The 16,743-nt window shown below is 33.8% G+C and overlaps 1 long non-coding RNA gene across 1 annotated transcript; it reads left to right on the top strand.

Moving 5' to 3' along the window:
* The first annotated feature begins 13,004 nt into the window (after positions 1 to 13,004).
* Positions 13,005 to 16,000, top strand: LOC133828900 (uncharacterized). Its single transcript, XR_009891372.1, has 4 exons — positions 13,005 to 13,220; positions 13,579 to 13,671; positions 14,537 to 14,620; positions 15,578 to 16,000. It is a non-coding gene; the product is annotated as an uncharacterized LOC133828900 (long non-coding RNA).
* Positions 16,001 to 16,743: the final 743 nt, after the last annotated feature.

Here is a 16,743-nt window from a genome sequence, read left to right as displayed (position 1 = left end):
GTAAATTTATTTATTGTCACAATTTCTAAAATTCACTAATATACATATATATATTTATAATAAACCAAATTTTTATCACATTATTTAACTTAACAAAATAAAAAAATAATTAGAAAAGTTAACAAAATATTAATTATAAAATTCGAAATAATAAAAAAAATAAAAAAAAACATAGAAAAATAAAAAAAAAATTATCATCAAAACCATATTTTAGTAATCCATACTTGTTTTGAAGCTCAAAATCATCTTGCAATGACAAAACTCCGGTCAAAATCCGGCAAGAAACACCAAGAAACCATGAGAGAAAATACCCACGGCCAAATGTATTTTTTTTTCTCTAAAAAACAAAAAAAAAACAGATTTTTGGACTATATTTCGGCTTATAATGAAGAAATGTAGCAAGAAATAAAGAAAAAAAATAAAGGTTTGGAGAATGAAAATGGGTGTTGGCTCACAGTTGTTAATGGAGGTTTTTGGGGTTTTTTTGTACAGAGGAGAGAGAGGGATTTGATGGATATGACCGTTTGGGGTGGGGGAGAGGGTTATATAACCCTTTTACTTCGGTTTTTAGGTAAAAACCGAAGTAGAAAATGCACTTTCCACTTCGGTTTTTACTTAAAAACCGAAGTAAAAGGGGTTGAAGAAATCTGGGTTGTGCACCTTTTACTTCGGTTTTTACCTAAAAATCGAAGTAAAAGGTGCACAAGGGCCGCGTTTGACTTGGTCATTTTTCACATTTTTATTATCTCTAAACATAAGTCACGGGCATGTGCAACCAAACACGACCCTCTTCACTTTGAATTTTTCACTTCGTTTTTTTAAAAAAGCGAAGTAGTATGTAATTTTTTTCAAAGCGTCAATTTCAAAAGCAAAGTAAAAGAGTTTGAAAATGTTTTTACTGCAGTTTTTTTGTATGCTCACTATAAAAACCGAAGTAAAAGCCTATATTTCTAGTAATGTATGTTGTTTATGGATCTTCACTTTTTAAGGTTTGATTTTAATTTTATTTTAGGAATCATTAGTTGTTGTGTTTTGTTTATTGTGTCTTGAAGTGTAGTCCGAATTCATTCAGTTTATTGTGTTGAAATGCTTGTATATTTTGTTGAATATTATGAGTGCATTTCTTATTTTATTGTTTGTTTAGTAGTATAATCATTATACGTTTTTGTTTGTTTATATGTTATTTTGAATTATTTTTTTAGTAGCCTGTTTATTTTTATTGATAGTATATGAGAATTAAACTTTTTGTTTATTTAATTTTTTTCAATTTTTTTGTGCACTATTTATTTGCAAGTTTATTGTTTATATTTTTAAGTTGTTTTATTTTCTTGTGATTTGAAATGTTTATAATATTGTGGATTTGATTTATATATATAAATATATGTTTATTTTTAAAAGTGAAAAAAATTAAACATTCTTGATAAAATTAATCGATGTCATATATATAAGTAAGTTTTTAATGGTTACGTTCTAAATACACCTATTCATGATTACCTTAATTCTAGCCATTGGAATGATATTGTATAGTTGTGATTAATTTAATAATTAATTAAAAATATTTAATGAGTAACTTGTAACTTGATACTATTATTAGTTTTAAAAAAAATTATTTCCTTATAAAACACAAATTAAGATTTATTTTATTTTTAAAATAAATTTATTTATAATTAATAATTAGTAAAAAAATCAATTAAAATATTAAATAGGGTTCTTTTAGCAATTAAAAATTGTAATTCTTTTTTTTTTTTTACTCAAGTCCCTCAATATTAATTTGTTGTTAAGTTGCATAAATATAAGTCATAATAATCTGAAAACGTGAGGGAAGGTTATAAGAGCATGTTTGGCTTCATAACTTAAAAATAGTTTTCTATTCTAAAAAATAAAAAACTATTTTTAGAGAACAAAGAGTAGTGTTTGGCTTTGTTTTTTATGAACAACTTTTAAAAATTGAGTTATAAAAAATAGAAAATTCAAAAAACAACTTAAGTGTGTTTTCAAAATTCTCAGAAAACAAACAAAGAGCAAAGGAGAGAACACAACAAAGGAGTTCTTCCCTACGAAGTGCTTTGGCTCCAATGGTTCTACACTAATAATCTCAGACTCAACATCTCCATTCTCTTGAGCATTTCACTCAATCAAGGTTTATCTATATCTTTCTCTTATCTCTCTCTTTTTGTGCCCTAGAAAAAGGATTCAAATCTGCGAAAGAATCTTTGAAGTTCTTCTATGAATGATTTTCCAGCTTCTATTGGTTGATTTATTTTCCATGAGCATTTTATTACTCTCAATTTCAATATAGCTTAGTTTAGCTTAATAGTCGATTATCTCATTTCTTTTTAGAGTCTTTTTTTTGTATTTTTAGTATAAGTTTCGCTCTTGTTCTAATAATTTGGCAGCTTATGTACATTAATCTTTGAAAGTATAGTTGTTGTTCTTATGCCGCTATTAGTGAAGGTGTGGATGACGTCAAGTCCGCATTTAATTTTTCTTTGCTTGTTATAAAGTTAGATGATTCATGTTATAGTTGAGAGAGTTTTGGCCTCTGCCCGCCATATGTTTGTAATAATGCTCTAATGAGATTTAGGAAAACATGGTATAAGATGTTAGGTTCTTTTTTTTTTTTTTTTTTTTTGTAATAGCAAAATCATTGCTGGTTATGATTTGAACAATTTTCATGTGAGGGCCTTAGAATTGAGTAGAAGGCACAAATGGAAGGAGTGATCATTGATTGAATGATGATTGAAAGTATTTTGCTGGCATGTAAAGGGTTGAAAAGTGTTTACTTGGTAAAAGAAACTTATAGTTACATTATGAGAAGAGGATTATATGATCAAGTGCTTCAAAATGCAATTATCAATGTCTATGGAGAGTGTGGCACGCTACATAGAGTACGCAAATCGAATGTTTGAACTCATAGAATCTAAAGATATTGTGTCTTTCACAAGCACGCTATCTTGTTATGTTCATAATGGGCTTGCAAAGGAGGCATTTGAACTTTTAGAGATGATGAAAGGAGCCAATGTGGAACTTGATACGATAGCACTAGTGAGCATACTTTCAGCAGCCGCTAGTTTGTTTGCCTTAATTGAAGGAAAAGAAATCTATGGTTTTTTTATTAGAAAGGGTTTTTTCCCAGAGGGACCTGTTGCTCCCTCATTAGCAAAAGACATATATGTGTATGACATTTTGTTGAGTTATTTTTTGGGTTTTGGAAGTTTATGTGTTTGATCATTTGTTTTGTATATTGTGGATCCTCTTACATGACATGATACAAGATAATTGTAATATCCGATTTCCCAGAAGGGCAATTTCATAATTTTCCCACTGTGTACATCCTTGTCTTTTTTTCTCTTTTCCTTTGATGGAATATTGGATATGTATGACTTCCAAAGGAAATAAAATTCATAGTTTCTCCTGTTTGAGTTTTTGTGGAATCACAACATGAGAATAATATCAAGTGAATAAATAACGGCTCGGGTTAAGTTATTTATTTAATTAAAAAATTTATTATTATTATGAGGATAATAGTAATAATAATATGCTTAAAATTATTTTATCATATTATATGTAAATTTTTTGGTTTGCCATAATATTAAATATTTGAATTTGCGAAAAGACCATAATACCCTCAAGTTTGGGATTGGTTCAAAGGGAATTTTAGAGACTTTATTTCTTCTCTTTAATATGATTAAATATTCATAAAATTGGTCAAATTTTTTAATTTTAACTAATGATATCAGTTAAGGAACTTTAGTTTATTTATTTTTAAAATAAAGAATTCCTTGAAAAGAGGATCTTACCACTTCAAACGCTAACTTCTTTTCTAAACCTATTCTAAAACGTGTGTTGCCATGATAATCTGAAGGATAAATCGTGGAAATAGTGAGGAAAGAAAAAATTTGAAGAGAGAGAGAGTGTAATTATCGTTTTTTTTAAAAGAGAAGAAATTTTTTAGTTCTTGCACTTGGGAAAAATATGGGCAGTAATGAACATTGTAGAATCATTCTAGGGGAGGAAATACACATTTTGAGTGTGAGAAATACACATTTTGAGTGTGAGAAATACATTTATAAAGCCTCGGACTGTGATTCACTATTTTTATCCAAGAAAATGCATATTCTTGGATAATTTTGGATTTAAGTGTGTTCAAGAGTGTATGGTGTGCGTGGTTGGTGATAAACAAGCTTAGAGGACTCCAAGAATCGGTTTTGACGTGAAGAAACAGGTTGAAATGGTCTAGAGCAAGAAAAACCAATTTTGAGCTCCATTGTTGGCGATACACCAGCGTTAGAGAAGAAGATGTAATGCCCCAAATTTCCTAATAAGGTTTAGGACCTTGATTAGGAGGCCGGGAGGGCCATAATTGATTTAATATGTTATAAAATGAATATATGCATGTTAATTTGAGTTATATTATTATATGATGATAAATGCATGCATATGGGTGTACTTATAATGATAAGGGCATTCTGGTAATTTGGCCTATTGGGTGCGTATTGTAATTTGTGAATGAGATTTCATTATTATGGAGATATATTCGAGCCATGCGGCATAAGACGATCTTAGATTATGAGTTAGCGGTTTTGTCATAACGGGGTCAAATTTGGGGTAATAGAAATGTTTATTTGGCGATAGATTGGGAATATTTGAGATCAGGGTGAAATTCTGGAAGTTTTGACTATAGTGTCCCCGGGGGTGTTTTCGGGACCCCGAGCACTAGGTTTTATTTGAGGTTACTTAAGCTTGAAGTAGCTTGACAGATAAGAACGTACGTTAGAAACTTCTCGTTCTCTCTCAAAACAGTCTGTTTTACCGTTTGAGCCTTTTTGAGGAAATCTTGAGTTCTAGGAGTCGGAATCAAGCGAGGGTCGAGGCATAGCGATCCTAGGAAAGATTAGAAGCTTCTTAACCGAAGGATTTGACGAGAAACAACCCAATCGAAGGTAATCTAAGTTTGAAGTTTTAAGATTTTAAAGTTTTTAAGCTTAGAATTGGACTTTGTTAATTGTTGAGTTTTTGGTTGGTTTGAGCTTTGGGTTTTGAGGGTTTTGGAGTATTGGGAAGCTTGGGAACTTTGATTTGATGATTGGGGAATGTTTGGGTATGTTTTTGAAAGATTTGGAGTGTTTAAAACGCGTTTGGGAATGGCCCAGGGTTGGGGGCCACGGCCCTGTTCTTGAGCGCCGCGGCCCTAGTTCGAAGAAGCAGGTGTCAGGAAATTGGCCTTGCTGGGCGCCGCGGCCTGGGCCGCAGCCCTAGCCTCAAAGAACCCTGGGGGCCGCGGCCCAAGGTGCTAGGGCCGCAGCCCTTGCCCTGTTTTCACCCCGTTTGCTCGTTTTGACCCCAGGAACTTAGCTATGGGCCTCGGGAGTGTCCCTACTACTTGGATTAGTTTGGATTGATCTCTTGGGGGCTAGATATTGGTGTGGAACCTTTGATTATCATGTTATTAATGGTGTTCCATATATGGTTATGATTAGGTGACCGCTAAGGGCTTAATGGTTGATCGTTCTCAAGGATCGTTCTTATATTGGTACTAGCTCGAATCTGAGGTAAGAAAACTGCACCCTGTGTATATGTGACATGCATGGTTATCATTGAAGCATGTTGGTTGATTATTGAGTATGACATGCATGGTTATTATTGATGCATGTTGGATGTTTAAATGTAAATGTTGATAGCATAATGAATGCTTGGCAATCTTGCCCATTTGCATATGACTATTGTTGAGGCATGATGAATGATTAAGTGTGATGCATGTAATGCACAAGAAACATGTGATTAGGGCATGTCATGAATGATGAATATGAGATTGTCCAGAGCTTGAGCCTCTGAGTTTGTGCATGATCATGATTATGCTAGAAACTGTTTAGTAAGCATGCTGAATGCCCTATTCTTGGATAACTGGCATATGATACATATTAATAGCATTGCTTACTTGTGTATGGTACTGACTAATTAGTCAGATTTGACAAAAGGTGCTAGTATCAACTGTGAAGCTGTGACTCATTAGTCAGGTTCGGCAGTGGTACTGGGCACTAGTCACGATGCACTGACTCTTCAATCAGAATCGACAAAAGTGTTAGTGTTAACTGTGAAGCTGTGACTCATTAGTCAGGTTCGGCAGTGATACTGGACACAGGTCAGGTAGCGCTGACTTATTTGTCAGAACGGCCTTAGCTTGAATCACGCAAGCCAACAGAGATTAGATCTAATCGACTACTAGCATTGACTGACTCAAGGAGCATTAATGCCTGACCGACCCTGAGGGTCGATGAATGAAAAAGAGCTTGGAGGCTAGTGGCTTACCTAACAGCCACTCTCCCGCTAGAAAAGAGAGCTTGGAGGCTAGTGGCTTACCTAACAGCCACTCTCCCGCTAGAAAAGAGAGCTTGGAGGCTAGTGGCTTACCTAACAGCCACTCTCCCGCTAGAAAAGAGAGCTTGGAGGCTAGTGGCTTACTTAACAGCCACTCTCCCGCTAGAATCATGTGATGTTCACCCATTGGTTTGAAAGCTTTATATTCAGTGTGATTATAATGATAATCATTTGATAATGTTTATGAAAAGTGTTATGTTTTCTTGCTGGACTTCGGCTCACGGGTGCTATGTGGTGCAGGTAAAGGCAAGAGGAAGCTGGACCATCCTTGAGTTGGAGAGCTTAGGTGATGACGTGTACATATGCAGCTGCTCGTCCGGCACGGCCGAGGTTTAAAGTGGAACTAGGGTTGAACCCTGTTTTGCCGCTTAGAACGGCCTGTTGTAAATATTTTCTGTAATAAACTCTGAGTTGTATTTTTGGGATCCCAATGTATATATTAAACGTTCTAATGAAACGTTACATCATAACCAAAATGTTTAAACCCTGAACCGCTAATCATACTTAGATCACGTTTTGGCCAATTGACTCGATTAGCGAGTTTAGCACTGTTTACAAGGCACACCGTAACGGTCCCAGGAGTTGGGGCATTACAGAAGATGTAACGACCCCAAATTCACTATTAAGGCTTAAGGGCCTGGAGTAGTGTGCCTGGAGGGCATAATGGGATTTGTGTGTGTGAATTTTATGAGTTTAATGCATGATTATGATTTAATGCACGTTATATGACTATTTGATTATTTGAGATGCATGACTATGTGAATTAGTATGCATGTAGAACTGATTGTCTTAAAAAGAACATAATTGTAATTTGGCCATTTTAGAGCACAACTGTGATAATTGTATTATGTGATTTGTGCCATGTGAGTGTAGTGTTTTTATCAGGATGCACGCATCGAGACGGTCCTAGTGAGCCAATTAGTCTAAAAGTCACAACGGGATGTTGTACCCAGCTCGGGAGGAGCCTAGGGGTACTTTAGGAATTTCGTAAGTTGAAGAGAGAACTAATGGTTATAGTTTTGGCGACTGAGTAACTTGTGTAACCGTTAGTAACTGCTTTGGGTAACAAGTTTTAAGATAGAAAGTGATAGAATTGAAATAGAAGTGTAAAGACTTAAGTGCCCTTGAAGGTTTAGTTAGGAAGGATTATTAAGAAGGGGGTAAAATGGTCTTTTGGCAAGGGGATTAGACAACTTCAGCTGGGATTTAGGGGGCCACGGTTTGGGCATTGGCCATTTGGGTGTTTTGATAAAATTGGAAGAGAAGAAAAAGAAGAAGAAAGAAAGGTTAGGGCAAGAAGAAGAAGAGAAGGAGAAGTGGGAGCTTAGGAGGAGATCAAGGAAACTTTTAGGGTGGATTCTCCACTTGAGGTAAGGATCTTATGCATATTTAAGTTTGATTTCTGTTTTGACTTGTGAATCTAAAGCTTGAGTTAGTTTTTTTGAGTTTTGGTTTGAGTTGCTGAAATTAGAGATCAAAAGTGTGGATTTTGGGTGTGTTGATGTTTTGATCTTGATTCTAGTGTCTATAGGTTGCTAGATGGTTCATATGAAGTTTGGAATTGAGTTTGGGGTTGATATATGTGTTTGGGCTGGTTTGGAGGTATTTTGGATGAAGGAATTGAAGGAGAGAAACCCAGAAATTTTGGGTTCGTAAGGGCGCGCCGCGGCCCTGTTCTTGGGCGCCGCGGCGCGAGGCTGGTTACAGTCAGGGGGCTTTCTGACTTCTCTGGGCGCCGCGGCGCTACGCCTTTTTCAGGACTTGAAATTTTACAAATTTGAGCTTTTGCTCCGGGGATTCGGGGGATGTTTCCAATGATTTGTTTTAGGAATTTGGGAGTCTCGAGAGTGCGGGATTGGTCCCGGGAAGTGGTTTTGGGTTTGGTTAGTATTAAAAGTGTTTTATGTGTGTTGTGACTAGGATTTTGGAAAGGCTCGTGCTAGAGGACCGTGCTTGTGACCGTGGTGCATCGGAAAGCTTGGGATACAGGTAAGAAAACCGTAACACCCGAGAATAGGGCATGGGCCCATTGCGTGATTGCAGGGCACGACCCTAGATTGTATTGTGTGCAAATGTGTAATCTTAGATGAACTATTGTATGTGTGAATGGTTATTTCATAATGTATTATATGTGTGATTATAATGGAATGAACGGCTAAGGCCGAGAGCGGCGAAGGGCGGGTACGATCGTGGGGCCGGAAGTAACGCTCAGCACATGGGATGCTATAGCCAGGGTGGGACCCAAGGGATACATGAGTTATCCTACGGTGAGGACCGAGACCCCAAGCTTTGGTAAGGCCTCTGGGGCGGCATGGTCGTGCTTGTTTAATCTGATGGTTTTCCTATTTATCTGTGAATTATGCCAGCTATATTATTTGCATATGTTATGTACTATTTGGGTTTTCTTGCTGGGCTTCGGCTCACGGGTGCTCCGTGTGGCAGGTAAAAGCAAGGAGTCTGTCAACCGGCCATGAGTATGGAGAGCGTGGGGGCGGCGCGTACATGTTCGGCCTGTCCGATTGCTTTGGTTGGGGGCATTTTGTAAATGGCTGTATTAATCCATTCTTTTGATAGTTAACCTGGTGTAAATCTATTTTTGAGTTGTAAATATTTTGTAAACCTTATTTTGGGATCCCAGATGTTTGATACTTAACGTTTTCAATGAAACTAAACATTTTAAAAGAGTACAGCCTTAAATTCTGATTCATTCACACTTTTGGTTTTAGAAACCACTTAGAGTCAGTCAAAAGCACGATTTCTATTTTTAAACTCACTTAGTAACGGCTCTAAGGTAGTAGGGCGTTACAGAAGACTTCGACCAAGGTGGCTGTGGTGTGATTCTTTGTGTCTTAGGGTTGTTTTGGGCTGCTGGAACATGTGTGGGAAGTTTCCAAGTGGTTTGGAACGTTGGGGTAGCCAGAAACGAAAGAAACAACCTTGTCGCCGTCGAAGAAGACAACAACTCCGGTGAGAGCTCCGGCACTCGATCTGGGTGTTTACTGAGGTTTTTTTATTAATTTTTCAATCTTAAAAATTAATACATTAATTTTAGAGCATTTTCCAACTGGTTTCATATTTTTCTTATTTTTCTTTGAATTATTATGATTTATTGAAGTTTAAATAAAGATTAGTTATGAAAAATATTTTTATTGTTCAGAAAAATATGATTTTATGTTTCAATGATATCTGTATGATTTAGAATGGCTTTGTATGTTTAGATTTCAGTTTTGATCGTATTTGATAATTTTCTTCAATTATTTACTTTTAAATATGTGATTTAAGAAAATAAATGTGGAAAATTATTTAAAGTATTCTAAAAATTCTGAGAATTTTTGTATATGTTTAAAATGAGATTCTAAGGCTCTCTGTAATTTTATTTCAAATTTGTATCATTTATGTAATTTTCATGATTTATTTGGCTTATTTTATATTTTAAATATAAAAAAAATATTAATGCTACTGTTCTGAATCCTAGGCAATTTTTATGTGATACTGTAGGGTGTAGAAACTGATCTGTATAATTAGATTATATTTTTAATCAGTTATGATTTTTTATTTAATTAATTAGTTTTTCTATAAAATTAATTAAGAAAAATAGTTATTTTGCCCAGAAAATTCTAAAATAATTTTTATAAGTTTATTTTGGATTTTTAAACAGTTATATGTTAGTTTGATTTTTGGGCTGGTTGTGTATTTATTTCTATTATTTGGGTTTTATTTGAGAAATTGAGGAAAAATAATTTATAAATGTTAAAAATTATTTTTCTGGTCTTATATGAGAATTTGCTGATTATTTAGGATTTAGGAAAAGTTGTTTATTAAATTTTGTTGTCATATGATAATTTTATAAAATTATTGAGTCTTTAATGTAATTATGATATTAAAGGGTATTTTGGTAATTTTCACATAAAAAGTATTTATATGAATTCATGCGATACGTTAGAAACATCATTGTTTGTGCATGTGACATGATGGTTTGAACCTTTTGTGGAAAATGATTTTAATTTACGTGTCATGCATGTTAAAATTACATAGTTAAATTATTTCGATAATTAGGGTTTCAAAATAAAACCTTAATGCATATTTTTTATTTTTCTTGAATTTTCGCTATGTAATTGGACGTCTAGGAGATAGCGGTCGTCGAGGTGACACAACAAGTAGTTGGAGACACATCAGCGGAAAACGCACTATTTAAGGTAAGAAGAGTGGACATCTGCGCACAGGGTGTATGTTATGCGTACAACCTTGTTTTCCTATTTGTTGAATTAAGTAATTATATTGTGACTTGAATTGTTGCATCAGGTTTACTAGTATGAGGATAGTGCTAAGGATTTTAGTTAATAGATATGCTTAGATGATAAAGTAGGCGTGCTACTAGATTTTAGTTGCTTGTGTGATTATAGCATTTGCAGGAATTATCTTGGGTGTGTATAACTCAGGATAATAGGATGCCACCACGGAACTGCCGAGTGTGAGTACAGCGCAGGCAAGGCAGATTACATTTCATGTCTGATCAACATGGCTTGTTAGTATTTATGTGTGTGAGTGTAACACACATTATGTTAGTGTGATATGGTGTTTATATATCGCACGATGATTATTATGCTTATGATGTTTATTTATGTTTAGTTGAAAGTTTATGTTTTCTGGTTTGGGGAGTTATGTCCTACATATCTCTTCTTACTGGGCGTTAGCTCACGGGTACTCTGTGCGCAAGTAAAGGCAGAACAAAGCAGTGAGTGGTGCGAGCTCGAGGCATGGACTGAACATGTTAGAGGCTGCGCTCCAGTTATTTTATGTTTTTAGAAATAAATGTTATGTTTTTAAATTTTCAGACTTGAATGGTTATTTTCTTTATGTTGTTGTTATTAAACCTAGCGTACAACATTTTTATTTTTAAATAATTAGATCTCATTGTCTGCTTAAATTTTAAATAAATATTTTCTCTTAGTGTCTTAAAGTATTTATTGTTTATTATTTTTAAATAGACTCCCTAAGTAACGTCTTGGGAAATCAAGGCGTTACAATAATGTCCTTCGCAATATGTTTGATTATTATTTTTGGGTATGGTTGGTAGTTTGTACTTTTATTTATTTATATGTATTTATGAAGAAGAAAAATAAGCTTGTAACTAGGTGATGCATAATTTAGATGTGTGCTAGATTTGAAATATGACCATTGAAATTGCAGATATTGATGATGCATATTTATGGGAAAGAAAAATAATTTGAGAGTGAAGAAGACAATATAGAGGGAGCTAACACGAGTGTAGCAAAATATAAAGTGAATTTATTGGATGAATCCGTTACAACAATGACAAGTTGTCGAGATCATATTGCTCAAGTTATGTGGACTGATTATAGTAATAGAATTTAGTCAAATATATTTTTATATTAAAGCATAATTTTAGTTATGTTTATATAGACAAATGTAAACTAATGATATTTTTCTATTTATATTAAATTAAATATTTTCTAAAAAATTATTCAAATATTAAAATTTCTCTAGTTGTATTTTTTTAAAGGATTATAATATTTTATTAACTTATATAAAAATTAAAAGTAACATAGTTAATTTATATTAATTATTTGGAATGTTTTATTTTATTTTTTAAAACAATCATAATAATCTTGTTTTCTAAAAACAAGTTGTTTTCATCATTCAAACATGTTTTATATTTTTTATTTTTTGAAAATTGATTTTAGAAAATATTAGCGAAAAAATTTTATTTTTGTTCTTATCTCAAAAAACACAACTTGTTGACGCCGTTTTTCGTCAACAGTGAAAGAAGAGCACGAAAACAATAATCAGTTATGGCCAAGTGAAATACGATAAAACACACGAGATCTTTTACGTGGTTCAGCAGTTAAATCTGCCTAGTCCACGAGTCTTTGTTATTAAACTTGAGATGATCTCTGAAAATTCTTCAAGGATGAATTCTCCAGAGTTTTCCCTCAAGATCACCAAAATTCCGTCCTTTACAATGATGCATGACCTCTCTATTTATAGAGAAGATTTCAGAATACTATCCCACATATTTTGGGAAGTTATTCCGTATATGCAAATAAATTAAATGACATTAAAGGCCTGCAATCCGATATACAAGGAAACGTCCCCTGAAGATCAGGGGGCGTATAACTGAACGAATAATATCCCTTGATTATAGGGGATTTATAGTAATAAATGTAGACCGCGTCTCTTATAGATGACTCATTAGGATATTCAAAGTTATTATCCTATATCACTAAGGCCCCTTTTCACCCAGGATTCTTATTGACTTTCGAGCTATAACATCTTCCCAAAGCCATATGACTTCGAGCTCATACGCGTGTCATGCTCGGAGCCCTGATCCGAGGCCATCCCGAGAACAGATGTACTTCAGGGTCTATCTTTCGAGCTTGTGAGGATTTCGAGGCTATCATCTTCGAGGTCGTATTTGCTTCGCAGGCTCGAGCTTAGATTTCAGACATTTTCCAGACTTCACGAATTCATTCATTACGAATCCAGCTTTCGAAGTCACAATTTTTATGGCTCGAAATCTGGGTGTAACACAACTTTAAAAGAAAATACAGAAAACAAGAATTAGTTTTCTCAAAATAGTTTTTAAAAAACTTAGTTAAAAAAGCGAAAAAAAAAATAGAAAACATCAAAATGATGCTCTAAAAATTCTGACTTTCAAAAAACAAAAAACTAAAAAAAAAAAATCTCTCACTCTGTCGATTACAAAAAAATAAAGAGAGAACTCAGTCCATAACAATGGAGGTTGAGCTCTTTCGTATTGGTGATTCTTCTTTATTCAACCTCATATTTGTTGTTTTGTCAAAGTTTCACTCTATAATTAGGTATTTTTTGTTGTTCTTCTTTTCTCACTCTCTTCTGTGCCCTAAAATACTTTTTAATCTCAAAATCTTGTATACATTTGAAATTTTGGGGTTTTTCTAATTTTTGACTTGATTCTTAGTAATAATAGGCATAAAGGTTGTATTTTCATAAAATTCTTAACCGATGCCCACCATGTGTTTGTAATAATGTTATAATAATTTTATCTGGTTTGGCTTTTCAATTTTAGTACCAGGTTTCCTTTATCTAATTTAAAATATATTAGCACTACTACTTTTACATATTACCAATAGTTTAAGTAGACTTTGAATCTTTAATCGTGAGGGGTTTTGTGTTTCAATAAACTCATCACTTTTGCAGATTTAGGAGCCCTTGGTAACTATTCTTGTTCCCCTTTTCTTCTACCAGATTTTGACATCCTATTATTTGACTATCCGAAGGCAGTAGATATTGGTAAGTTCTATTGCAATCAATTTTGTTTTTCTCCTTTATTTCGAGTTTGTATGCATTGAGTTTGTGGAATATTCATATAACCTTTTCCTTTTAAGGTTTGTCTTATTCAAAACAAAACAAGAAAAAGAAATAGATATTACTTATGTTTGTTGACGATGTTTTACTAAACAAAGATTCAGAAAAAATAAATAAATAGTTAGATAAAAAAAATGAATAGTTAGATTTTTACGTGGTTCAGCAGTTAAAATTTATCTAGTCTACGAATTAATATTATTAATTCTTAATACACTCTCAAAGATTTCTCAGAACAATTCAACAGAGTATTCTCACTATAAGATTATGCATATCTACAAATGAGAAATACCATGCTATCTATACTGATTCAGGAAAGTTACAATCAATCAAGTAAATATGAAATAAATATCATAAATGCATTAATTACATAATATCACATGACAATAGGGATTTAGTATATGGTAATAATGAATCCCTTGGAAATAGGGATTTCATAACAGTCTTCCCGTGTACAAAACGCGTCATTGAGCTCGAATGAAAGGTTAACGTGCTTTCGAGGCTAGCCATACTTTGAGCTCATCATCCTGGTTATAACCTCCTCCTCATCTAGTGATTTGGTCGAACTCATTCCTTGGAGAAGATTGGTGTGTTCGAGCCTGCAACTCATGCTCGAACTCTGATCACAGATCTGGAATCATGTCAATTTATTCAAGTGTACAACTAACCCTTGTCATTTTCGAACTTACGCTTTACGAGCCTACATTTCGAGGCTCATTTATTCATCCTCAAAATTTGGGTGTAACAATGTTGTTGTCTCTGCAAATCTAGTGATGGTATTGTTTTTTCTTAGTGGGTGGTAGTCAGCGATGATGATGATGCACTTGAGTTGAAAGATCAACTTGCTGCCTACAATCTTGACTCATCTCACTAGCAGGTGCATGTTCTTAACCTTTTGCTTAGTATTTGTTGATTTCTTGACAGGTTCATGTGATGAAATTATATGTAATTGGATGACATTATCAATTATAATCGTAGAATCAATAAAGTTAAGAAACTCATTTTACACGCCACTGCAATGATGATGGTCCTGAAAAATTTGGACAAATACTCGAATGCCACCACATATATAGTTAAGTTATATAGAAAGGAAAGGCAAGTAATTATACACTTTTATTTTGCAAATGAATCTTATTTTGGGCAATTTGACTTATTAACATATTTTCTTAAGATAATAGTTTGGACGTATAATTATGACGAGAAAGTCATGCCACAGGGGCAAAACAATTAATCTTTCTTATTGAGATAATGATTAGTATTAGTTAGCTGAATATTGTTTACAATTTTGTGATTAATCATGTGTATGAGTACCTTGTTTAGTACGTCTTAAATTTTTTTTGTCAAATGATGAAGTAAAATTTGAGGAGTTATTTATATTTAGATTAGAGGGTGTGATGGAAAACTCTGCATTGATATGTCACTTTTCACATAGATTATAAAATTCATACATACTAAAGGACACTTTGGCAAAATACTTGGGCACATATAAGTAAAAAAACTCATAAAAAAAAGTACTCTATCAAAATAAAAATTACACACCATGATTTAAGATGATTTTTTAACATTTTTCTCCCTTCGATCCTTTTTCTTTTACACCATCTTGCTTATGTGGGCAGTTTCTTGAATTATGTCCAATACCTTTGCATGTTTTGCATAATCTAGGCTTATTTGATTCATTTCTTTGACTACCACCTTCAGTTAATATTGATCGAGAGGATTTTGATTGAGTAGGTCTACCCTTATTTGCCTTAGGTATTGGATCATTAATCTGAAATGAAAATTGAAAGTCTTCATCTCGATTATCATCGTCCTCATTCTCTGTCATATTCTGCAGGTCTACCACCAAAGTCGACATCACATTCATAGCCTTATTAAATGCTCTTTCAGATTTGGTAGCATAGTATGATACCAAATTTGTTTGTGTGTTTATTCCATCGTACCTTGTATTTTGAACAACATTGGGATGTGGGCATCTTGTCTCTTTACCAAGTGATTTAGGATCAATGTATTTTGCATCTTTCAGCCAACGAGAATTGACAAGACAAAGTGGAAAATTAGCTTTGTGTGAATGCTTCATGGATGCAAAAATTTGTCTACATGGTATTCCTTTGGTGTCAACCCAACAACAATCACATCTAATGTCTTCCTCATCATGAGAATAAATAGCCTTACGCTTAGGATTAGGACTCATATACTTTGACACTAGATATAAATCATAATTAGGTAAGTTCTTAGACTTTGAAATAACATACTTATCTGCGCGTCTTATCTCAGCCTTGAATTGTTTGAAAATTTCCCTTTTAAAGATTGAAGCGGCTTGTTCTTCATCATTTGGCATGTTTGTCTGGTTTAGCAATGGTTCAGTCATAGTTGTCTTGTAATCCTTTGCCATTTCATTATAACGCAAAGCAACTAAGCCATTATCACAATGCCTCAAGAACATCCACAGCGATAGTCCCTTTTCTAAATCTTTTTTAATGAATGCATTCATAGACTCACATATTCTTGTTGCTCTAGCCCCACCAAAATAATATCCACGCAAAAAGGTATCTTCCCACATATGCCTCGTTGTATATTGTTCATTAACCAAATGTTGTTCGATAGGTCGTAAGCATCTTTTAATTTCTTCCAATTATCCTCCCATTCACTTTGTGAATTGTAATGTCCCGAAATCCCTAATTCGGTTTAATGGTTGAATTAGTAGGCCGGGAGGACCATAACTGTTTAATTATGTCATTAAATGATTATATGCATGTTTATGTGAATTATATTATAATATAATGTTATATGCATGCATGTGGGTCCACATTTCATTACAGGGGTGTTTTAGTAATTTGGCTCGCTGATGGTATAATTGTATATTTGTATGCATGTCGGTGACCTATTATTGAGACCACATTATAATGTGGGTTTGTTCGAGTTATTCGGCATGAGACGATCTTGGAATATTAATTAGCGTTCTAGTCATAACAGGTTTAAGTTCGGGGCTCGGGATGAGTC

Source organism: Humulus lupulus, chromosome 4 (genome assembly GCF_963169125.1).
Source record: "Humulus lupulus chromosome 4, drHumLupu1.1, whole genome shotgun sequence".
NCBI classification, from domain to species: domain Eukaryota; kingdom Viridiplantae; phylum Streptophyta; class Magnoliopsida; order Rosales; family Cannabaceae; genus Humulus; species Humulus lupulus.
The sequence above is the reverse complement of the archived record's forward strand: the minus strand, read 5'-3'. Positions and strand labels throughout refer to the sequence as shown.